Below are 26,329 nucleotides of genomic sequence, written 5' to 3' on the forward strand. Positions count from 1 at the left end.
GGAAACTCTCAGGCTCTTACCCATGGACACCCATGCACGTAACTAACAGAAAAAGAAAAATCCTGAATGTGAAGCAACTTTCATTTGAGATATTTCAAAGTGCATCTATCAAAAACTCACAAGGCTCTACTGTTAAATCTGCTGAAACAGGAGAACAGCATCTGTTTTACTTCACAAAGAGTGGCTCCCCCCTTTTTCTGGCCACTGGGCAACAATACCAAAGGAGTAACATGACACAGCAGCATCTCATACTCCCCTCCCTTCTGGCCTCATTTTTAGCACTTTAATTTCCTTCTAGCGTGAGCAATGTCAGGGGATCTCAGATGCAACGTGCTGCCTGCGAGCCATTAGTGAGGCATTACTATTTTAAAGCCAGCAGTCAAACTCACCGGCAGTATTCCTTATGCATAATACAAAACCGAGAAGGCAGAATGATTGCATGACTTTTTCTGGGCATGAACAAGTAGCACAGCCCTGACTCGGGACCAGCTCTCACAGCACGCGCAGCACTGAGACCCTGATGATCTGATTTCTGATCATCCATCATGCAAAACACACATGGGCTATGACTTAGCAGAGATATTACTAATATAACAGCGGAGCCAGCCGTCAGCATGTATGTTATGGGGCCTGGCTCTGCTCCCATGGGGTGTGCAACACCAACAGTCCCACGTGCGGGCATTTATCTCCTGAGTGAGAGGCCTAAGTACGTGTGTAGGGCAAGCACTCAAGCCAAAACTAAGGGTGCAGGTGTACTGAAAGATGTTCATGAGCACCTGAAAGCATAATTTTACTCAGAACTCATCTTCTGTCTCTGCCTAACTAACATGGCTTTGCAATGTTCCCCTTCCTGAACTGAATTAGTCAAAGTATCTATATAAACAGGATAGATTTTGAGGTACCGTTTTTTTTTGAGGTACCATTTTTCCCCACAGAAAGCTTTCTCATGTCACCATTTCATAATGATTGTAGGAAATTATGTGGATATACACAATTTTTACAATACCTCCTAATTTGCTAGTGGTAAACATATCCGCAGCATGTAAATATACTGGACTTTGAACATGCAACAGCAGCATATTTAAAGGATAGGGTAATAAATCCTGCAGTACAGCCTATGTGTGAAGAATACATATGGCATCCATATGATTAGAAAATGAATTCAGCATGGGCAGTAGCAAGTATCAAAAATCAAGCACCAATCAGTTTATACCACTTTGTCACTAAAAATCAAATGTAACAGCACATTGCAAACCAAAGAAGGCGTCTCCCTGAGTGTGGAACAGACAATTCTCAGCCCTGAGTCGAACGGCAAGATGCCTCGTTACTGGGAATCTTCCTCAAAAATACTTTTTTATTATTTTGTAGTTGGGACTTCCTGACACATCTTGCTTGTACTGCCAATCTGACTGGCCTCCTGAGCTATTTAGAAAATTAAAAACATTAGGCTCTGCCTGTCCATAAATAACTTAAAGTCTGCTTTCCTACGATGTCTTCCTGGACAAAACCTTAGTAGGCAACATAGACGTCTTTAATGCCTGCCAATCTGTAATAATTGTGTAACTTCCATTTTATTCTTGGACTTCATTTAACAGACCCAGAAGCTCCTGCCTAACTACTTAATCGCAGAAGCTCTGGGTGCTGCACTCCTGCTTTAAGCTAGCCTGGACTCAGCACACTGCAGCACTGCTTCCCTTTGTCTCCCTGGCACTTTTTCAGGGCATTGTTTCTATCCGTGGCCAGCCTGGGGATCTGAAGCCCAACCATCCAATTGTCCCAGAACTCAAGGGCTGGTGCTGACACAGGAGAGTTACAGCGTACTCTCAAAATTATGGGCTTCTGAGCTCTACTCTTTGCTTTCATAAAAGAAATGTCACACACACACAAATATCCACATCTTTTCCATGATTCAAGTATAACGTTACTCTTCAGAACAGGTAAATTACATAAGGAAACCACACCGACTAATGGCAGTGCCCCATACTTCAGTTTACTCCTTTGAGAGTCCTCAGAGGACTGTGCTCAGAAGACATTTAATTTCCTTCCCCTTGTCTTTCCCCCTGCCTTGTCACACTCCTTCAGTAAATTCCTCTGATCTGACCTGACTGTAAAAGTCCTTGCTCGCAGCCTGCTGTTCTGGTGCATAGCTCCTGCCTTCCTGAACCCTGACAGCCTCTTCTGTCTTGAGATCAGCACCCAGGCCCTGTAGGGCAGTTTCTGTCCAGCTGCACTGATTTTGCTGGAAGTCGGAATTTTCTCTGCAGTGACGCTGAGGTAATGGAGACCCCTCCATCCTCCTCCTTGACACAGAAGCTGGACTTGGAGGGAACGGACAACAGAACAACACGTTGCAGACTAAGCTGCCTCTTGACAAAGCTTACACAGCAAATTGGGTATTCATACAAAGTTAATTCTCGTAAAGAATTCATAACCCACACGTGGATTCCCCAGCTAAGGCTGGATACAATTGTGCATCCAAGCATGAAATTCCTACACTGGCAATCTGACCAATACTGAACCAAAAAATACCATGGATTAGCCTCAGTTTATACATATTCTTCTCAGTATAATACCCGAAATACAGCAGTGCATCTTGTTGGAGCAGTCCCTTCAGTAAGCCACTCAGTATGCTGGCTACAACACACAAACACAGCCCTGCTCAAATTCTTTTCTGTCTGATTTCGTGTGCCCTTGGTATGTTTTCCACATGTGTGTGGCTGCTATTTATGGCATAGCTCCTGAATATACATACACGCACTCATACATACAGATTGTATATGTATTTCCACACATGTAAAAAGGGGCCTGCAAAATAACCAATTTTAAGCCAAAATATTCCAACTGCAAAAATGTTTCAAAGAAATAGCAACCTGTAAGGATCAGGATATTCTTCCCTATCACAAAAATGGCCAGGATTTGCTTACTTTTCTGTGCCACATGCCTTCGTAATTGATCCATTATGTGCTGATATGACTTTTTTTCAGTGAAAGTATTTTATTTTCAAAGGACTTTCAGATGTTTCGTGGGAAAACAAAGCAATCTGAGCAAAAGACTGAGATTATATGGAAGTAAATGGCATTAATAGCAATAGGAAAAGTCTCTCAACATTACTGCTTTGAAACTGTATTTAGACTATGTAAGAGAAAAAAAATGATCACAGCAAAACATAAAGGAAATAAGAGGCAGATGCTGATTTGAGGGGAGTTCTCTTGGAAGATGAAAGTATGAGCTCACCAACTGCCACCAAATTGCTGGGAAATACGTTTTAGAGATTCCGTGGCTTTCCACCCCTCACCAGCTAATTCTTCAGAACACGGATTTAATCCCCAATGCAGAAAGCAAATTCTGATAATGAATTGTCTGGACCTCATCACCGTAATCACAACATTAGTAAGCGGGTCACTATAAACAAATGCTGACAGACCAAGGAATCCAATTGCATAGCTTTTCAGACGTTGACCTTCACGGACAGTATTCACTGTCCACAGACCTTTATAGGCAAAAGGATGCGAGTATTCTGTCTAAAGCATAGGTGTTCAGGGCTTGTGAATACCTGATGCACATCTACTGCTCTTCCTTTCTCCTTACCCCTCCAGGATCTAGATCCTGGCTGTCTCTGTTAGACGGCTCTTCAATGCACATTTTGTCCTCTCGTTTCTATTTTATTAGTGTGGAAGCTGTTTGCAGGAAAAACAGTTTTAACTGTTCCAGCTAAGGCAGCTGCTTTTCGCTAGCTGAATGTTACACCGCTCTGTTTACTTGTTTGTAGTGGAAACTTTAAAGCAACGGATTCCCAGAGAGAGTGTTACGGTGACTTCATGGGTCCTTCTGGCTCTTGGATGCCGAGAGAAATATTTTGGAGGTTTCTTAAAATAAATAAATAAACAAATAAATCCTCCATTCTCAGTTCAGTGCTGTTTTTCAACATGATTTCCCTTCCTGTTTCAGCCTACAAGGACACAAAGCTCGGCCAGAGGCTTTGACATTACTCCTACCCCCAGTCTCAAGGTGCACTGTCCATGAAGTTGTTAAAAGTCAACTGGGCATTCGGGTGCCAGAATCTTTGTGGATGCAAATCACCACAGGGACACTAAAGTCAATTTGACCTGAGCTTGAGGGACGTGTTAACGTTTGGAGACCTAATTTCCCACTTCTGATGTCCTTCGTAAAGCTAAATTACTTTCCCAGTTCTCATCTGAAGAGCAAACCGAAGAAGCGGATCAATGACACTGATCTTTGCACATTTTCACTACTACTCCCCAAAGCAGCAAGCAAGACCTAAAGTCTGTACAGGAAAAAGATTCTCCTGGCATGCCTCATCCCCATGGTGCTTATGCAGTCTTAAACATGCGTAAGCCAAAACAGTTTTCCTTAAAGACATCTCCCTAAGGAGTTTTCTATTCAATACTTTCCCCTTAACTTCAGGGTGGGTTCTCCTCTGAGAAAGAAGCTCAGATGTTTCTAATTTTGTAATGTGCATGCACAAAACCATTAATCTGAAGCTTTCATAATTTTAAAACACTGGATTAATTGTCTTCAAACCGAGACTCTTTTTAGGCTCACTGAAGATTGACAAACCACAGTGTGAAGTTCCTAATTTCAGGAACTTTTGCTAGCACAATTCTAGTTACAGCATGTGGGAAATTTATTTTTAGTACACTTGCATATCTCAGGAAATGTTGAACAAATTTTCTCAATTTTTAAAATAATAAATTCTAGGCTAGGATTTAGAAAATATATATATATATATATATATATAAAAGGGAGAGGGGTAGTCCTGAGGTATGCATGCTACGATAATAAATTAATTATTGATCTTTACGCATTTCCTTGCATGGCAGAGATGTGCAAAGTACCTGACCAGACACAAACCAACACGAAAGAACCACACAAAAATATGACTTTGCATCAGAAATATTTGCCATAAAAACAAAATGTTTTATGTTGAATCCGCTCAGGTTTTTGCGAGTTAAAGAGGAGGGCAAAGTTGGAAAAGGGGCAGGTTGATACAGGAGATACTGTGGCAGGGAGAAAGAGCTAAGCTGATTTAAATGAGATGCAAATAGACCTATGACAGTCTGCCACAAATTGCTGCAAAGCCTTCAGACTGACAAAGATGAAAGCCTTCGCCTGTAGCCACAGTGCTTCTTTCTCAATTGGTATTAAGTATAATTAGTTATAAACAAAATGGTTTCTAAATTTTCATGATTTCTATTTCCAGTCTTTTCCTAACCTGGAGATGGGAAACAAGTCTTGCCTTTGCTGATTTCCACTTATCATGCTCTCGTGAGAGAAAAAGCAGGCAGCAGGCATCTCAGCATTTTTCATGGTAGCAAGTTTGAATATCTGTGTTAGATGAGACCAGATTAACTAAAATCTGTCAGTCACATCCTCCCTCTCTTCAGTATTGATGGACCATGTATTACACTTGTTGTAAATGCTAGCATAAAAGCTTTGGTTTTCATGCAACACGGTCTTCTCAGAAACAATCTTGAGGACCCTTGAGCCTGTACTATAGAAGTTAGTTTGCCTTTCAATAACAGCAGCTACTGCAGCAGTGCAGGAAAAAGTGAGGGTTTTTGCTGCAATAGGTTCTGGATACTTGCTTCCAAAGTAAAGCTACAGCTAAGGCTTCAGTTCAACGTAGAGCTTAAATCTGAATGTGATTTCAGTCAGGTAGTTGGCTGAAACAGGACCAAAGAAAGCAATCAAAGTTTGTGGCACTAACATGAGTGATGCTATAGAATTCTAGAATTCTAGAAAGATTAAGGTTGGAAAAGACCTCCAAGGTCATCTGGGCCAACCATCACCCTACTACCAATGACACCCACTAAACCATGTCCCTAAGCGCCAAGTCCAAATTTTACTTTAACACCCCCAGGGATGTTGATGCAACCACCTCCCTGGTCAACCCGTTCAAATGCCTGACCACTCTTTCTGAGAAGAAACGTCTCCTACTTGTTTTAATTGTTGAAGAGTAGTGCTCTTTTTTCCATTCTTTTTTTCTTTTTCTTTTTTTTTCTTCCTAATCATTGAAGAGTACAGGGCATGAAGTTTCCCTTCTTCCCCTCACCAGGAACATCACCTGACTGCCAGGACTTTTCAATTATGATGGAAAGAGGCTTGGCAACTACATCAGGCCGTTCCCTCAGGACCCTGGGATGCATGTCATCGGGTCCCACAGACTTGTACCTGTTTAGGTTCATCAGGTGGTCTCGAACCTGCTCTTCACTTACAGTTGGTGGGACTTTGATCCCCCAGCCTCCATCTACGGGTTCAGGGAAATGAAAGACTTGGGAAGATCGCCTACCAGTGTAGACAGAGGCAAAGAAGTTATTGAGTACCTCAGACTTCTCCATGTCTGTCATTACCAATTACTCAGATACAGAAACTCACTGCTAATGGAAGAAACTAGCCACCTATAATCGCTGACACACTCCTATTTTCACCCCTCGGTCTATTTTCACAAATGTTAAAGGCGCACTGTGGGCCCTGGGGGCTCCTGCTGTCACCCCAGTGCAGCAGCCCAAAGGAAGCTGGGGCCTCTCTTGTGCTCTTCCACGAGGCTCTGTGCAGAAGGGATGCCACCTCTGGCACAAGGGCTGGGGGATGGGAAAAAGGTACTCACACAAGCCCTGAGAATTGGCAACAGAATGGTTTATTGCCGGCATGTCTATGGTGTCTGGGGGCTCCAAGCTAATGCTTGGCATGGAGCCTGTGCGACAACAAGTAGGGGGCTGGCCGGACACTCCTGCGACACCGTTTTTGTGCACGGAGAGCAGAGAGCAAAGATGCACCGCGGTAGTCCCATGCCTGTTCTGGACGAGGTATGTCCACTTCCATTGGTTCGTCCACGTTTGCTGGAGGTTCCACTTCCATGGGTTCTTCAGTGTTGGGCAGGAGGCTCAGCCAGTCCTTGCCTGGGACTGCCCAAACAGGATGCCTTCCATGCGTAAGGTTTCCAGGCTGGGGTGCCGAACCACGGGGGCGTCCATTTCCACGCCTACGTGCGCTGTCAGGTTGATTTCTGTGCGCGGCTCCGATGTTGCCATCTTGTTTCTGGCCGTGGCTGGGTCCCGCACTGTGGTATGGACGATACGCGTGCCTGTGCTCCCTGCGGCTGTCCGCCTGGTCCTGCTGCCTTCTCCCCGTGCTGCCGTTGTGCCCATGGTAGTAAGGCGCAGACCCGCTGTTGCCGTGCTGTCTGTCAGAAGGACCGTGCGTGACCTGGAGTGGCTGATGACCTTGTCCATCCCTTCTTGGCACAGGACGCACAGTGTGCCTTCCATCTGGGACGTTTTGAGACCGGGGTGCTGAACCGGAGGGTTGTCCACTTTCACGCCTCGGTGCCATGCCACTGGGTGTTTGGTTTCCACGCGTGAGTCCGATGTTGCCATCTCTGTTACGGCCGTGGCTGGGTCCCGCACTCTGTTGTGGACCATAGGCATGGCTGTGCTGCACACGGCCGCCTGCCTGATGCTGCTGCATTCTCCCCGTGCCCCCGCTGTGCCGCTGGGAAGGCGCAGGCCCCCTGTTGTTGGATGGCTGAGGGGCCGGCCCGTTCCCTGCGTCGTTGCGGTGCCAATGGTAGCGCTTATAGGTGTTTGTGGGCTGAGGGGCCGGCCCGTTCCCTGCGTCGTTGCGGTGCCAGTGGTAGCGCTTATAGGTGTTTGTGGGCTGCATGCCATAGCTCCATCCTCGGGCACTGGTGTCACTTGTGCCGCCAGCGCTCTGCCTCCACCAATAATGCTTCTCCTTCGCATCAGCTGCCTTCTTTCTTGGTGCTTGCTGCGGCTGCATAGCTGTCTGCTCACACCAAAAAGGGCTGCCTCTCGCTTCGCTGCTTTGGCTCTTCTTAGCCTCACAAGTTGGCTCTCAGAGTGCCTAGAAGCTCAGCGAGTGGCGGGCCAGTGGCAGGGGGGGCTTTTTATAGGGTCCCGAGCAAAGGCGGGGCAGTGGTGGCCATTGTGACCTCAGCCAGCCTCTGTGACGGAGTTGCCCATGCGTGGCCAAAGGCGGCTGTGTTGGGAGCAGCCTGGAAGATGCCCTCATGTGGAGGAATCGTTAAGTGAGGCAGGACATGTGAATGTTGAGCAGTTGGGAGACAATGGGCTGGTGAAGCACCGTACTCAACTCACATGAGCCTTGGCACGTATGCAGCTGGCTGAGAGCCAGTCAGGCTCAAGGACACGATGCCCTTGGGCCATCGGGAAAGTCCCTAAGGTGGGACAGGTAGCCAAAAGAAGGAGGGCCAGACTGAAAAGCCCGGGAAGTGTTAACCAATCCTGAGCTTAGTTTCTGCAATATGTATGAGTTGATTATGTTCAAACTAGATAAAAGGCGACTGAGCTATCCATTAAAGTTGAAGTTCACTGTTCACTCATATTGGTGTGCTGGGTCTTCCTTCCGTCGGCAACAAATTGGCGCCCGAACAGGGACAAGTCTGAACAGGATTTGGACACTGCTGGCAGTGATCCAGGGCCACGGTTGGACGGAATAAAGGAGAAGCCGGTCCTGCAACGCAGCCCAGGAGGTGAAAAGGACAAGAATCCCTGCACCCGCGCCGGGAAGGTGAAAAGGACGTGGAGTCCCCCGCACCCGGGAGTGGATCCCGCCGGTCGCGCGTCGCCGAGATCTGCAGCTCGGAAGGTGAAAGGGAGTCCCCGCACCCGGGATGAGCCTATTTAGGGTCCCGCCGGAAAAGCGCCGCCGAGGTCTTTGCAAAGGCTGCAATCGACGTATATAAAGGTATGAAAAGATAAGCGGCGTATTATTTGCTCAAATGCTTTTTAGAAAAGCGGAGCATTTTAGATACAGATTGTAGAAAAAGATTTGCCAGGGTTATTAGTATATGGGATAGCTAAGGGTTGTTTTACAAGTCCTGATACAGTTTTTGAACAAACAGAGTGACGTAAATTTGGAAATAAATTGTTTGATGATGTTAGGAACGATGTTAAGTTTACTGGGAGATTTGATGAGGCCATGGAGAGTAGTGGCTAATGCATTAGCCACACATAAAGATGAACAAAGAGTTGCCGCTGCTGCAACAGAGTGGTCAGGACCACCAAGAAGGGTTAATAATGATAATCCACAGCAAATAAATATGGAAGGAACAGATTGCCCGTTGCCACCTTCCGTTAGAACTTCTACTATTACACAGGGGGTCTCGGGAAAATTGGAGGTGCCTGTGACAATGTCCTCTGTAGCAGAGGAGGAGCTTTCATTACCAGCAGCTCCAACCGCTCCAATAGAAAGTGAGGAAGGAGCAAGTGAAAGGACCAGTGCTAACTCATTTCCATCAAAAATCCCTTCACAACGGGGGCGCAGGGAAGAGAAGGTCTGCAGCCATCGAAGGCCTTTGCTGTTACGCCCCCTGTTGACCTGAACGTGCCTTTTGACCCAGGCCCTATTGGCCTTGGAAAGGAGCGATGGAGGCAAATAGCAAATGAGGCACTGCGTGAAGGGAATTATGAAACGGCAGCACAGTTAACACAAGGTTTTCCGGTAGTATACTCGCCAACAGATGCACAGGGGAATGTGACCGTTAATATGACAAATTTAGACTGGAAACTATTAACTCCATTGCGATCTACCATAAATGATTCTGGTTTAAAGGGGGAACCTACTCGGCAAATGTTAGATTATATTTGGGGAACTAATATATTGCTCCCCGGGGACATACGTGGTATAATGAAGCTGATCCTAACACAACATCAACAGCTTCTTTTTAATGCGCATTGGCAAAGTGTTTGTCAAGAGGCAGTAGCTGTGATAAGGGCACCTGGAGATCCGTTGTATGGTGTCACGTTGGAGGAATTGATGGGACTCGGACCATATTATAGATTAGAGACACAAGCGTTGCTGGGTCCAGACAAAGCTAAAGAATCAATGAGATTGGCTCGAAGAGCCTTGGACCAAATTAGAGAGCCAGGGGGGATACCATCCTATATGGGCATCAAGCAAGGAAGGGAGGAACCATTTGGGTTGTTTATTGATCGAGTAGCAAACGCAATAGAAGCGGCTGGGGTACCTGATTATCTAAAGGGCACTATTCTAAGGCAGTGTGCAATTCAAAACTGCAACCCTTCAACTCATAGTATATTAGCTACGTTACCGGGGACATGGACAATCGAGGAAGGGTTGGAAAGAATGGCTCAGGTACCAGTAGGCCCACAGGCTATGTTAGTAGAGGCAGGAAAGCAATTAGGTGACAGCATGCGAGAACAGGCACAGGCTGTGAAAGAGCATGTTCAGTCTACACAGAGTCAGGTCCTTGCAGCTCTTGCTCCTTTGCAAACCGCCGGTGGTCCAGTACCACCCCCTAGTAACCAATTACCACACCGCTGCCGATCGTTGTGGTGCTTTTGGACACGTGAGACGACACTGCAAAGCTGGGGCAGTATGGTGCTCAAATTGTCAGTCGAACAATCACAAGGAAGCGGCATGTCGACAGAAGCAGCAGGAGGTGCAGCGGAGGGAGCGGGTGCTCAGCAGGCAGGTGGACATGGCAGTGGAGATGATCGCGGCCTTAAAGCAGCGCCTCAGCAAGTTCGAGGAGGAGACAGAAAAAGAATTGCAGGGAAAAGCCAGGCTCCAGCACTTCATTGAGAACCTGCTGCAGCGCATGGACCTGGCAGAGAGGCAGCTAGAGTATTACCAAAACCAGCAGATCGCCTGCAGCTGTATAGCAGATGTTACACGCTCTTGCCTAACTAGTAATCATGTGTCTCATCCATTTGTGGTGAATGGTCAGTGGCAAAAAGAAAAGGGGGAGAGTAAGGGGCGGCAAAGACAGAAACGGTACCAGGAGGATGCCACTGACACTGACGGCACGGGTAATAGCAGTAGTATAAGTGACACAGGTGCGGGGCGGCGGGCACCAGTGTCCTGGAAATGTGATGGTGAAAAGGACTGTGACAGTGCACAAGATGAAGAGAATTGCGGCATTGTGACTTGTAGTGCAGCAGAATTTACATGCAGTAGTGGGCAATGTATTTCCAAAAGCTTTGTCTGCAATGGTCAAGGTGACTGCTCCGACCACTCGGATGTATCTTTGGAGCAGTGTGGCCGCCAGCCTGCACCTCTGGTGAAGTGTTCTGTGAGTGAGGTGCAGTGCGGCTCAGGTGAAAAGGACTATGACAGAGATCCTGATTGCAAGGATGGAAGTGATGAAATTAACTGCCCTTCTCAGACTTGCAGGCCAGACCAGTTCAGATGTGAAGATGGGAACTGTGCCCATGGGAGTAGGCAGTGCAGTGGTGTGAGAGACTGTCTGGATGGCACTGATGAAGCAAACTGGAACAATGTTATTCAGTGCTCCGGACCTGGCAAATTCAAGTGCAGAAGTGGAGAATGCATAGATATCAATAAAGTGTGTAACCAGCAGAGAGACTGCAAGGACTGGGGTGATGAGCCCCTGAAGGAATGCAACATACATGAATGTGACTGTCCAGCTGGGTTTGAGTTTGTAGACAAGAGAAACTGTGGACATTTTCATAAATGTCAAAACCCTGGTATCTGTAGTCAAATATGTATCAACCTGAAAGGTGGCTACAAATGTGAACGTAGCCGTGGATATCAGATGATTCCTGCTACAGGAACCTGGAAAAGGCCATACCGGTACAAAAATACAAATAATACCTGTGATTACAATGACGCTGCTAAGCAGGGTTTAGGGGTTCATAGCATGGAGATGATGAGGAACCACCCGCGACACGTCATTACATTAAGTCTGAAAATGATAATAAATGTATTAGGAGAGTACTGTACCGAGATACAAAAACGGGACAATGGCTGGGGCCTGCTGATGTGATTTATATGGGGCGAGGTTATGTGTGTATCTCTTCCCCTACAGGGCCAACCTGGGTTCCTAGTCGATGTGTTAAACCAGCCATTGAAGAAAAGTCATCAAGTACGAATAACAGCAACCATGGCTGATCTAACGGCACAAGGGATTCTGGTTGCATTATCTTTGACAATGACGGTTGGACGTAATAGTGCCATCCTAAGCAAAATCGATCCTCAAACCAATATGTGGGTCACTTGGGCAAATGAAACCGGACAAAGTTCATTTTGCCTATTCCTCGCTTCTGTGTCTGATCCTTTCGTTGATGAGTTGATTATGTTTGAAATGGTTAAGAGATCATACGCAAAAAATTGTAGTACGAGATAGTTGGTTTGAAGGTTGGTTTAAATCTGTTTTTGGGAACATGGGTGGATGGTTTTTTCTTCGTCAAAGAGGAACTTCGTTTTCTACTTATATTGATTATAGTTGCTGCAAAATAAAAACGGGGGAATTGTGGAGGAATCGTTAAGTGAGGCAGGACATGTGAATGTTGAGCAGTTGGGAGACAATGGGCTGGTGAAGCACCGTACTCAACTCACATGAGAACCTCAGCTTCTTTTAAGGGGTGTTGTCCATTTTCCAGTTGCAAAAATATTTCTACAGTGACCACCATGAAGTACCTAACTGTAATGCCTAGAAGGCTAGCCTGCAATTCTCTTGATGGTGATGTGGAACACCGGTCTCCTCGTCTCCTCTGAATTGTCTTCTGGGGAAACTGCTCTCTCCCCCTTGATGATATAGCAAATTTTTCTTATCCAGGCACACAGTATTATATGTTTAATATCTTAAGTATCTTAGAATCATCAAGTCATAGAATTCTAGACAGATTAAGGTTGGAAAAGACCTCCAAGGTCATCTGGGCCAACCATCACCCTACTACCAATGACACCCACTAAACCATGTCCCTAAGCGCCAAGTCCAAATTTTACTTTAACACCCCCAGGGATGTTGATGCAACCACCTCCCTGGTCAACCCGTTCAAATGCCTGACCACTCTTTCTGAGAAGAAACGTCTCCTACTTGTTTTAATTGTTGAAGAGTAGTGCTCTTTTTTCCATTCTTTTTTTCTTTTTCTTTTTTTTTCTTCCTAATCATTGAAGAGTACAGGGCATGAAGTTTCCCTTCTTCCCCTCACCAGGAACATCACCTGACTGCCAGGACTTTTCAATTATGATGGAAAGAGGCTTGGCAACTACATCAGGCCGTTCCCTCAGGACCCTGGGATGCATGTCATCGGGTCCCACAGACTTGTACCTGTTTAGGTTCATCAGGTGGTCTCGAACCTGCTCTTCACTTACAGTTGGTGGGACTTTGATCCCCCAGCCTCCATCTACGGGTTCAGGGAAATGAAAGACTTGGGAAGATCGCCTACCAGTGTAGACAGAGGCAAAGAAGTTATTGAGTACCTCAGACTTCTCCATGTCTGTCATTACCAATTACTCAGATACAGAAACTCACTGCTAATGGAAGAAACTAGCCACCTATAATCGCTGACACACTCCTATTTTCACCCCTCGGTCTATTTTCACAAATGTTAAAGGCGCACTGTGGGCCCTGGGGGCTCCTGCTGTCACCCCAGTGCAGCAGCCCAAAGGAAGCTGGGGCCTCTCTTGTGCTCTTCCACGAGGCTCTGTGCAGAAGGGATGCCACCTCTGGCACAAGGGCTGGGGGATGGGAAAAAGGTACTCACACAAGCCCTGAGAATTGGCAACAGAATGGTTTATTGCCGGCATGTCTATGGTGTCTGGGGGCTCCAAGCTAATGCTTGGCATGGAGCCTGTGCGACAACAAGTAGGGGGCTGGCCGGACACTCCTGCGACACCGTTTTTGTGCACGGAGAGCAGAGAGCAAAGATGCACCGCGGTAGTCCCATGCCTGTTCTGGACGAGGTATGTCCACTTCCATTGGTTCGTCCACGTTTGCTGGAGGTTCCACTTCCATGGGTTCTTCAGTGTTGGGCAGGAGGCTCAGCCAGTCCTTGCCTGGGACTGCCCAAACAGGATGCCTTCCATGCGTAAGGTTTCCAGGCTGGGGTGCCGAACCACGGGGGCGTCCATTTCCACGCCTACGTGCGCTGTCAGGTTGATTTCTGTGCGCGGCTCCGATGTTGCCATCTTGTTTCTGGCCGTGGCTGGGTCCCGCACTGTGGTATGGACGATACGCGTGCCTGTGCTCCCTGCGGCTGTCCGCCTGGTCCTGCTGCCTTCTCCCCGTGCTGCCGTTGTGCCCATGGTAGTAAGGCGCAGACCCGCTGTTGCCGTGCTGTCTGTCAGAAGGACCGTGCGTGACCTGGAGTGGCTGATGACCTTGTCCATCCCTTCTTGGCACAGGACGCACAGTGTGCCTTCCATCTGGGACGTTTTGAGACCGGGGTGCTGAACCGGAGGGTTGTCCACTTTCACGCCTCGGTGCCATGCCACTGGGTGTTTGGTTTCCACGCGTGAGTCCGATGTTGCCATCTCTGTTACGGCCGTGGCTGGGTCCCGCACTCTGTTGTGGACCATAGGCATGGCTGTGCTGCACACGGCCGCCTGCCTGATGCTGCTGCATTCTCCCCGTGCCCCCGCTGTGCCGCTGGGAAGGCGCAGGCCCCCTGTTGTTGGATGGCTGAGGGGCCGGCCCGTTCCCTGCGTCGTTGCGGTGCCAATGGTAGCGCTTATAGGTGTTTGTGGGCTGAGGGGCCGGCCCGTTCCCTGCGTCGTTGCGGTGCCAGTGGTAGCGCTTATAGGTGTTTGTGGGCTGCATGCCATAGCTCCATCCTCGGGCACTGGTGTCACTTGTGCCGCCAGCGCTCTGCCTCCACCAATAATGCTTCTCCTTCGCATCAGCTGCCTTCTTTCTTGGTGCTTGCTGCGGCTGCATAGCTGTCTGCTCACACCAAAAAGGGCTGCCTCTCGCTTCGCTGCTTTGGCTCTTCTTAGCCTCACAAGTTGGCTCTCAGAGTGCCTAGAAGCTCAGCGAGTGGCGGGCCAGTGGCAGGGGGGGCTTTTTATAGGGTCCCGAGCAAAGGCGGGGCAGTGGTGGCCATTGTGACCTCAGCCAGCCTCTGTGACGGAGTTGCCCATGCGTGGCCAAAGGCGGCTGTGTTGGGAGCAGCCTGGAAGATGCCCTCATGTGGAGGAATCGTTAAGTGAGGCAGGACATGTGAATGTTGAGCAGTTGGGAGACAATGGGCTGGTGAAGCACCGTACTCAACTCACATGAGCCTTGGCACGTATGCAGCTGGCTGAGAGCCAGTCAGGCTCAAGGACACGATGCCCTTGGGCCATCGGGAAAGTCCCTAAGGTGGGACAGGTAGCCAAAAGAAGGAGGGCCAGACTGAAAAGCCCGGGAAGTGTTAACCAATCCTGAGCTTAGTTTCTGCAATATGTATGAGTTGATTATGTTCAAACTAGATAAAAGACGACTGAGCTATCCATTAAAGTTGAAGTTCACTGTTCACTCATATTGATGTGCTGGGTCTTCCTTCCGTCGGCAACAAATTGGCGCCCGAACAGGGACAAGTCTGAACAGGATTTGGACACTGCTGGCAGTGATCCAGGGCCACGGTTGGACGGAATAAAGGAGAAGCCGGTCCTGCAACGCAGCCCAGGAGGTGAAAAGGACAAGAATCCCTGCACCCGCGCCGGGAAGGTGAAAAGGACGTGGAGTCCCCCGCACCCGGGAGTGGATCCCGCCGGTCGCGCGTCGCCGAGATCTGCAGCTCGGAAGGTGAAAGGGAGTCCCCGCACCCGGGATGAGCCTATTTAGGGTCCCGCCGGAAAAGCGCCGCCGAGGTCTTTGCAAAGGCTGCAATCGACGTATATAAAGGTATGAAAAGATAAGCGGCGTATTATTTGCTCAAATGCTTTTTAGAAAAGCGGAGCATTTTAGATACAGATTGTAGAAAAAGATTTGCCAGAGTTATTAGTATATGGGATAGCTAAGGGTTGTTTTACAAGGCCTGATACAGTTTTTGAACAAACAGAGTGACGTAAATTTGGAAATAAATTGTTTGATGATGTTAGGAACGATGTTAAGTTTACTGGGAGATTTGATGAGGCCATGGAGAGTAGTGGCTAATGCATTAGCCACACATAAAGATGAACAAAGAGTTGCCGCTGCTGCAACAGAGTGGTCAGGACCACCAAGAAGGGTTAATAATGATAATCCACAGCAAATAAATATGGAAGGAACAGATTGCCCGTTGCCACCTTCCGTTAGAACTTCTACTATTACACAGGGGGTCTCGGGAAAATTGGAGGTGCCTGTGACAATGTCCTCTGATACAGAGGAGGAGCTGTCATTACCAGCAGCTCCAACCGCTCCAATAGAAAGTGAGGAAGGAGCAAGTGAAAGGACCAGTGCTAACTCATTTCCATCAAAAATCCCTTCACAACGGGGGCGCAGGGAAGAGAAGGTCTGCAGCCATCGAAGGCCTTTGCTGTTACGCCCCCTGTTGACCTGAACGTGCCTTTTGACCCAGGCCCTATTGGCCTTGGAAAGGAGCGATGGAGGCAAATAGCAAATGAGGCACTGCGTGAAGGGAATTATGAAACGGCAGCACAGTTAACACAAGGTTTTCCGGTAGTATACTCGCCAACAGATGCACAGGGGAATGTGACCGTTAATATGACAAATTTAGACTGGAAACTATTAACTCCATTGCGATCTACCGTAAATGATTCTGGTTTAAAGGGGGAACCTACTCGGCAAATGTTAGATTATATTTGGGGAACTAATCTATTGCTCCCCGGGGACATACGTGGTATAATGAAGCTGATCCTAACACAACATCAACAGCTTCTTTTTAATGCGCATTGGCAAAGTGTTTGTCAAGAGGCAGTAGCTGTGATAAGGGCACCTGGAGATCCGTTGTATGGTGTCACGTTGGAGGAATTGATGGGACTCGGACCATATTATAGATTAGAGACACAAGCGTTGCTGGGTCCAGACAAAGCTAAAGAATCAATGAGATTGGCTCGAAGAGCCTTGGACCAAATTAGAGAGCCAGGGGGGATACCATCCTATATGGGCATCAAGCAAGGAAGGGAGGAACCATTTGGGTTGTTTATTGATCGAGTAGCAAACGCAATAGAAGCGGCTGGGGTACCTGATTATCTAAAGGGCACTATTCTAAGGCAGTGTGCAATTCAAAACTGCAACCCTTCAACTCATAGTATATTAGCTACGTTACCGGGGACATGGACAATCGAGGAAGGGTTGGAAAGAATGGCTCAGGTACCAGTAGGCCCACAGGCTATGTTAGTAGAGGCAGTAAAGCAATTAGGTGACAGCATGCGAGAACAGGCACAGGCTGTGAAAGAGCATGTTCAGTCTACACAGAGTCAGGTCCTTGCAGCTCTTGCTCCTTTGCAAACCGCCGGTGGTCCAGTACCACCCCCTAGTAACCAATTACCACACCGCTGCCGATCGTTGTGGTGCTTTTGGACACGTGAGATGACACTGCAAAGCTGGGGCAGTATGGTGCTCAAATTGTCAGTCGAACAATCACAAGGAAGCGGCATGTCGACAGAAGCAGCAGGAGGTGCAGCGGAGGGAGCGGGTGCTCAGCAGGCAGGTGGACATGGCAGTGGAGATGATCGCGGCCTTAAAGCAGCGCCTCAGCAAGTTCGAGGAGGAGACAGAAAAAGAATTGCAGGGAAAAGCCAGGCTCCAGCACTTCATTGAGAACCTGCTGCAGCGCATGGACCTGGCAGAGAGGCAGCTAGAGTATTACCAAAACCAGCAGATCGCCTGCAGCTGTATAGCAGATGTTACACGCTCTTGCCTAACTAGTAATCATGTGTCTCATCCATTTGTGGTGAATGGTCAGTGGCAAAAAGAAAAGGGGGAGAGTAAGGGGCGGCAAAGACAGAAACGGTACCAGGAGGATGCCACTGACACTGACGGCACGGGTAATAGCAGTAGTATAAGTGACACAGGTGCGGGGCGGCGGGCACCAGTGTCCTGGAAATGTGATGGTGAAAAGGACTGTGACAGTGCACAAGATGAAGAGAATTGCGGCATTGTGACTTGTAGTGCAGCAGAATTTACATGCAGTAGTGGGCAATGTATTTCCAAAAGCTTTGTCTGCAATGGTCAAGGTGACTGCTCCGACCACTCGGATGTATCTTTGGAGCAGTGTGGCCGCCAGCCTGCACCTCTGGTGAAGTGTTCTGTGAGTGAGGTGCAGTGCGGCTCAGGTGAAAAGGACTATGACAGAGATCCTGATTGCAAGGATGGAAGGGATGAAATTAACTGCCCTTCTCAGACTTGCAGGCCAGACCAGTTCAGATGGGAAGATGGGAACTGTGCCCATGGGAGTAGGCAGTGCAGTGGTGTGAGAGACTGTCTGGATGGCACTGATGAAGCAAACTGGAACAATGTTATTCAGTGCTCTGGACCTGGCAAATTCAAGTGCAGAAGTGGAGAATGCATAGATATCAATAAAGTGTGTAACCAGCAGAGAGACTGCAAGGACTGGGGTGATGAGCCCCTGAAGGAATGCAACATACATGAATGTGACTGTCCAGCTGGGTTTGAGTTTGTAGACAAGAGAAACTGTGGACATTTTCATAAATGTCAAAACCCTGGTATCTGTAGTCAAATCTGTATCAACCTGAAAGGTGGCTACAAATGTGAACGTAGCCGTGGATATCAGATGATTCCTGCTACAGGAACCTGGAAAAGGCCATACCGGTCCAAAAATACAAATAATACCTGTGATTACAATGACGCTGCTAAGCAGGGTTTAGGGGTTCATAGCATGGAGATGATGAGGAACCACCCGCGACACGTCATTACATTAAGTCTGAAAATGATAATAAATGTATTATGAGAGTACTGTACCGAGATACAAAAACGGGACAATGGCTGGGGCCTGCTGATGTGATTTATATGGGGCGAGGTTATGTGTGTATCTCTTCCCCTACAGGGCCAACCTGGGTTCCTAGTCGATGTGTTAAACCAGCCATTGAAGAAAAGTCATCAAGTACGAATAACAGCAACCATGGCTGATCTAACGGCACAAGGGATTCTGGTTGCATTATCTTTGACAATGACGGTTGGACGTAATAGTGCCATCCTAAGCAAAATCGATCCTCAAACCAATATGTGGGTCACTTGGGCAAATGAAACCGGACAAAGTTCATTTTGCCTATTCCTCGCTTCTGTGTCTGATCCTTTCGTTGATGAGTTGATTATGTTTGAAATGGTTAAGAGATCATACGCAAAAAATTGTAGTACGAGATAGTTGGTTTGAAGGTTGGTTTAAATCTGTTTTTGGGAACATGGGTGGATGGTTTTTTCTTCGTCAAAGAGGAACTTCGTTTTCTACTTATAGTTATATTGATTATAGTTGCTGCAAAATAAAAACGGGGGAATTGTGGAGGAATCGTTAAGTGAGGCAGGACATGTGAATGTTGCAAATGCATTTGAAATAGAGCAATCCACCCCCCCAAGGAAACAGAACAAAGGCCCCCTCCCTCACCTCTGGCACCAGAATCCAAAATACCTGTATTGATCAAGATGAGAAAAGGCTACTTTGAAAATTAAAAGGTCAACGGGCAAGGCTGAAAGAAATTGTACGTCACTCTATCTGCAACGTAAATGCGTGAAGGACTGCTGCATCCCGGCCAACCGCTTAAGATTTCACAATTCAGAAACGCTGTTTGTTGAGAGCTACAATCATCCCCAGCCCATGCTTCCTAAGGAGCAAGTAAGACCATGTCCAACACGATGTGATCCCATGTCAGGTCATCTTGGCTCAAGATCACAGATTCACAGAATCACAGAATCACAGAATTTCTAGGTTGGAAGAGACCTCAAGATCATCGAGTCCAACCTCTAACCTAACACTAACAGTCCCCACTAAACCATATCCCTAAGCTCTACATCTAAACGTCTTTTAAAGACCTCCAGGGATGGTGACTCCACCACTTCCCTGGGCAGCCCGTTCCAATGTCTAACAACCCTTTCAGTAAAGAAGTTCTTCCAAATATCCAACCTAAAACTCCCCTGGCGCAACTTAAGCCCATTCCCCCTCGTCCTGTCACCAGGCACGTGGGAGAATAGACCAACCCCCACCTCACTACAGCCTCCTTTAAGGTATCTGTAAAGAGCAATAAGGTCATAAGCATCTGTGATGTTCAAAAGCCATTAGACAGTAGCCGTGCTGCAAGGAATGTAGAAAGCAGATTTTGTACCACATTAATATTTTCCTCTTTTGGATTTTTTCCCATCCTGCCGAGGGACTCCTGATGTGCTCTGGACTTATTTCACTTTCAGAGGCCTGGGTATCCCGCTAACTTGGAGACATGCTTTAAGGACAAGATTAGTCTGCCTGTGCAATGTCTGTCTATTAGCATGTTATGGAAGAACCTCAGCAACTTTTAAGGGGTGTTGTCCATTTTCCAGTTGCAAAAATATTTCTACAGTGACCACCATGAAGTACCTAACTGTAATGCCTAGAAGGCTACCCTGCAATTCTCTTGATGGTGATGTGGAACACCGGTCTCCTCGTCTCCTCTGAATTGTCTTCTGGGGAAACTGCTCTCTCCCCCTTGATGATATAGCAAATTTTTCTTATCCAGGCACACGGTATTATATGTTTAATATCTTAAGTATCTTAGAATCATCAAGTCATAGAATTCTAGACAGATTAAGGTTGGAAAAGACCTCCAAGGTCATCTGGGCCAACCATCACCCTACTACCAATGACACCCACTAAACCATGTCCCTAAGCGCCAAGTCCAAATTTTACTTTAACACCCCCAGGGATGTTGATGCAACCACCTCCCTGGTCAACCCGTTCAAATGCCTGACCACTCTTTCTGAGAAGAAACGTCTCCTACTTGTTTTAATTGTTGAAAAGTAGTGCTCTTTTTTCCATTCTTTTTTTCTTTTTCTTTTTTTTTCTTCCTAATCATTGAAGAGTACAGGGCATGAAGTTTCCCTTCTTCCCCTCACCAGGAACATCACCTGACTGCCAGGACTTTTCAATTATGATGGAAAGAGGCTTGGCAACTACATCAGGCCGTTCCCTCAGGACCCTGGGATGCATGTCATCGGGTCCCACAGACTTGTACCTGTTTAGGTTCATCAGGTGGTCTCGAACCTGCTCTTCACTTACAGTTGGTGGGACTTTGATCCCCCAGCCTCCATCTACGGGTTCAGGGAAATGAAAGACTTGGGAAGATCGCCTACCAGTGTAGGCAGAGGCAAAGAAGTTATTGAGTACCTCAGACTTCTCCATGTCTGTCATTACCAATTACTCAGATACAGAAACTCACTGCTAATGGAAGAAACTAGCCACCTATAATCGCTGACACACTCCTATTTTCACCCCTCGGTCTATTTTCACAAATGTTAAAGGCGCACTGTGGGCCCTGGGGGCTCCTGCTGTCACCCCAGTGCAGCAGCCCAAAGGAAGCTGGGGCCTCTCTTGTGCTCTTCCACGAGGCTCTGTGCAGAAGGGATGCCACCTCTGGCACAAGGGCTGGGGGATGGGAAAAAGGTACTCACACAAGCCCTGAGAATTGGCAACAGAATGGTTTATTGCCGGCATGTCTATGGTGTCTGGGGGCTCCAAGCTAATGCTTGGCATGGAGCCTGTGCGACAACAAGTAGGGGGCTGGCCGGACACTCCTGCGACACCGTTTTTGTGCACGGAGAGCAGAGAGCAAAGATGCACCGCGGTAGTCCCATGCCTGTTCTGGACGAGGTATGTCCACTTCCATTGGTTCGTCCACGTTTGCTGGAGGTTCCACTTCCATGGGTTCTTCAGTGTTGGGCAGGAGGCTCAGCCAGTCCTTGCCTGGGACTGCCCAAACAGGATGCCTTCCATGCGTCAGGTTTCCAGGCTGGGGTGCCGAACCACGGGGGCGTCCATTTCCACGCCTACGTGCGCTGTCAGGTTGATTTCTGTGCGCGGCTCCGATGTTGCCATCTTGTTTCTGGCCGTGGCTGGGTCCCGCACTGTGGTATGGACGATACGCGTGCCTGTGCTCCCTGCGGCTGTCCGCCTGGTCCTGCTGCCTTCTCCCCGTGCTGCCGTTGTGCCCATGGTAGTAAGGCGCAGACCCGCTGTTGCCGTGCTGTCTGTCAGAAGGACCGTGCATGACCTGGAGTGGCTGATGACCGAGTCCATGGTTTCTTGGCACAGGACGCACAGTGTGCCTTCCATCGGGGAAGTTTTGAGACCGAGGTGCTGAACCGGAGGGTTGTCCACTTTCACGCCTCGGTGCCATGCCACTGGGTGTTTGGTTTCCACGCGTGAGTCCGATGTTGCCATCTCTGTTACGGCCGTGGCTGGGTCCCGCACTCTGTTGTGGACCATAGGCATGGCTGTGCTGCACACGGCCGCCTGCCTGATGCTGCTGCATTCTCCCCATGCCCCCGTTGTGCCGCTGGGAAGGCGCAGGCCCCCCGTTGTTGGATGGCTGAGGGGCCGGCCCGTTCCCTGCGTCGTTGCGGTGCCAATGGTAGCGCTTATAGGTGTTTGTGGGCTGAGGGGCCGGCCCGTTCCCTGCGTCATTGCGGTGCCAGTGGTAGCGCTTATAGGTGTTTGTGGGCTGCATGCCATAGCTCCATCCTCGGGCACTGGTGTCACTTGTGCCGCCAGCGCTCTGCCTCCACCAATAATTCTTCTCCTTCGCATCAGCTGCCTTCTTTCTTGGTGCTTGCTGCGGCTGCATAGCTGTCTGCTCACACCAAAAAGGGCTGCCTCTCGCTTCACTGATTTGGCTCTTCTTCGCCTCACAAGTTGGCTCTCAGAGTGCCTAGAAGCTCAGCGAATGGCGGGCCAGTGGCAGGGGGGGCTTTTTATAGGGTCCCGAGCAAAGGCGGGGCAGTGGTGGCCACTGTGACCTCAGCCAGCCTCTGTGACGGAGTTGCCCATGCGTGGCCAAAGGCGGCTGTGTTGGGAGCAGCCTGGAAGATGCCCTCATGTGGAGGAATCGTTAAGTGAGGCAGGACATGTGAATGTTGAGCAGTTGGGAGACAATGGGCTGGTGAAGCACCGTACTCAACTCACATGAGCCTTGGCACGTATGCAGCTGGCTGAGAGCCAGTCAGGCTCAAGGACACGATGCCCTTGGGCCATCGGGAAAGTCCCTAAGGTGGGACAGGTAGCCAAAAGAAGGAGGGCCAGACTGAAAAGCCCGGGAAGTGTTAACCAATCCTGAGCTTAGTTTCTGCAATATGTATGAGTTGATTATGTTCAAACTAGATAAAAGACGACTGAGCTATCCATTAAAGTTGAAGTTCACTGTTCACTCATATTGATGTGCTGGGTCTTCCTTCCGTCGGCAACACCCTCAGGTGGAGGAAGGAGGAGGGTTGGGGGGGCTGAGGGCCCCTTTTCTGGGGCTGGGTCCCCCGGGCCATTTGGCTTGCCAGGGAGAAAGGCTGTCCTTTGGCCACAGGGACTGCCCTCCACCTCCCATCCTGTGCCCTGGGTTTATGTCTAACACTGATTTGTATGTAATTAACATTAATTTACAGAGAGGAACAGAAGCAAGGTGCATCTTCAGCCCTAATTTCCATGTGCGCTTTTTGTTCTGAGTGAAGAATTTCTTCCTCACATCACATCTAATCTAAGTCTTCCCTCCGTTTGCTCAAAGCCATCACTCCTTGTTCCACTGCTACACTCCCTGACAGAGTCCGTCTCCAGCTTGCTTTTAGGCCCCCTTGATAGATTAGGTTAGGTGGCAAAACCGCAGGACCTTGCAAATTGCAGCCTAATCTACCTTGTTCCACATGTTCCACGCAACATTTTCCAGCTCAGGCTCGATCCTCTCACCAGTGTAACAGAGAAGCATAGAAACATTCAACGTCTAATCACGTCTAATCTAAGACCATCTTCAATGGAAATGGAAATAACTCACAAATGCAGCATTTTGTCCTGCTTAAAATTGTGAACAACACAACACTAAGGAGTGAAGGAACTGCCTTGTATCTGAGAACATGATCTGTCATAAAACGTACCCTTGTGATGAACAATGCAAATTAAGGATAGAAAGGATGTGGTGGCTTATGTTGCCTATTTTTCTATCTGCTTACAAGCGTGGCCAAGACATTCTGCATATCTACAGTATCTTCCCAGGAGCTTTAATTTGCTATTAATTACTTGTATTGATACAGAGAAATGGTAGGATATCTAAAGGGTTACTGCTCTGAGATGGCAGGTGTGTGACTTTATGGCAGAAGAAGGAACAAAGACTTACTTCTAGAGTATGGAGACAGTTCTTCACTAGGACGATGAGTTATGGTTGGAGGGTTCAGAGGAGCTCTGTGGCAGCAAGCTACACGCTGAGTACTGTGCCCACAGCCTGCCAGTGCTGTTTAATTTCCTAGAAATTTGAGGGAGGCAAAGACCGTCCATTTTCCAAAGTAAACATCTGCCTAAATGCATCTACCCGCCATTTAATCATGTTTATCTTCTAGCTTATAGCTTCAAGATTTTTAGAATTTCACTGGGGGTAGAGGGCTATGAATGTAGAGGGATCAGAGATGCAAATGCAAACTCTAGACACCTGCAGGCTTCCACCGTATTGGCCCACAGAATACAAACCGAAGTTTTCACACGCAGACATATGCTCAAGTTCATTTCATATTCAGCTGTATTGCTTGAATTTTTGTGCTTTTAAATCATAGCAGAAAAATATCCTCTTCTAAACCAAGTGTTTACATAAAGAGTCTAACTGAAATTATTTACTGTTTTATCACTCTGGCAAGGTTACTGCAACTATTTCACTTGAAAGATTCTGAATCTTGCTCTACTTTCAAGCTTTTTTTAAAAAACAAAACAAAACAAAAAACAGCCAGGGCTTTTCCATCAAATATAGAAACAAAAAAAATTAAAATATTGATTTATTCATGGACTAATGATTTTACAGTTTTTGCTCCCTCCAGTTACCTTTTTTCAGGGACCTACAGGTTGTTTAACCAAATGGCATTTGGAACCTGATGCCTGAACTCCACCTCAGCATCTTCTGGAAACTCTGAGCTCATGCAAGCCCTGGCATTCGGTCATCTGAATAATGTCCTTACACAACTATACTGCTTACACTGTGAACATATTTTTATCATCCGGCACCTAGAAATGCCACCCAGAGCTACATTAACAAAAATAAACATTTATCGAGAGCAAGAATCAGAGGGGCCCGGAGTGAGCAGAGACCTTTCTGCATTTCCTTGGGGTTACTCTCCCTGGTTGGAAGGGACATTTTGTGCAGGGAAAAAATAAAAAGGGTGTAATGAAACTAAAGCAGAAGCTTCAACTTGAAATCACCCTGTGTAATTAGTATTTTCATATACTAATTCCTATTTTTTACAAAACATTATTAAACTCGCAGCACATCCGCTACTAACCTTTCCTGTCATTGAGACAATTTATCTGTGCGAATGGGAGGACAAAAAGGATAAAGGAGAATGTGGGAGTAAGAAGCAGCTGGAATGCATATGTGTGTGTGCAGCTATTGTTTTCTTTGCTCGGCGTCTGCTGCAGCTGTGGAAACAGAGCACAACGTTTCCAACTTTATCACTGAACATTATTCATTTAGAGAAAAGGAAAAAATGTGTGATCGCATACTCAACGCTCTTGGTTTCATGTCTACATGTAAGTGACATGAAAAGAAAACAATCTGACTAAATGCTTTGCATGCCAGCCACAAATCCAGACATTTCCACCAAATTCCGGGCTCCTAGCAAAAATAGACGCTTTTGGATTTTACAGCTAATCAGCACGTTATATGGGAAAGAAACACAATGCTTTGAGTCCTGGAGCATGCTGGACCTGCTCGAACGAGAACAGAAATTCACACAAACAGGTTGTCACCACGTATTTCTCTGAAGTTAAGGCAAGCAAGTATGAAGGGAAAACCAATTCAATAGTCTAAGATGAAATCCTCAGACTTGCTCCAGTCATTTTTCCAGGAGGGAAAGCAGAAGAATATGACATAAATGGAGTCTAAAAGCCATGAACTGGAGGGCAGAAGAATCCCCTCCTCAGCTACTTAGATAAAATGGTCTCCAGAGCCTGTTGCAAGCAGTGCACAAGGCTGGAGCAAGACCAGCATGTCAGAACAGGGACATGGCACACAGCAGCTGGAAAAAGCTGGTCTGGGCTACAGCCCCCATCTCCTGAACATGTGAAGTGACCTTCATTTTAACCTGCATGTGCTTCTGAGACAATGCCATCGTGGATACTATTGATATCCTGTGCTAGTCATTCCTGCAGGTAGGGTAATTTTCAGCATTTCAGTGTCTCCTTGAAGCATTCTGCCTAAAAGAATACATTAATTGATAATATCATAGGCCTCTTTCCACAACTAGAACAAAAATAATTGCCACGTACCCGTGTGAAATATTTTTAAGCTAAAAATGTCAAGATTGAAACTTACAATTCTGTGACAGTTCAGGAAAATTAGTTCATCTTTTTATAAGAAGAATTTATTCGGTGAATGCACCTAAGGAACATGAAAGGTATCCATTACAAACTCG

General features: G+C 47.5%; 1 protein-coding gene and 1 long non-coding RNA gene across 18 annotated transcripts in view; one reads left to right on the forward strand and one right to left on the reverse strand.

Moving 5' to 3' along the window:
- ARSJ (arylsulfatase family member J) overlaps positions 1-26,329 on the reverse strand; it is a 100,268-nt gene that overhangs the window by 46,390 nt on the left and 27,549 nt on the right. The window lies entirely within an intron of this gene.
- LOC137856545 (uncharacterized) lies at positions 14,963-18,986 on the forward strand. The gene is made up of 2 exons (XR_011096575.1): positions 14,963-15,655; positions 18,762-18,986. It is a non-coding gene; the product is annotated as an uncharacterized lncRNA (long non-coding RNA).

The sequence above is a fragment of the Anas acuta genome, chromosome 4 (assembly GCF_963932015.1).
Source record: "Anas acuta chromosome 4, bAnaAcu1.1, whole genome shotgun sequence".
Classification (NCBI taxonomy): domain Eukaryota; kingdom Metazoa; phylum Chordata; class Aves; order Anseriformes; family Anatidae; genus Anas; species Anas acuta.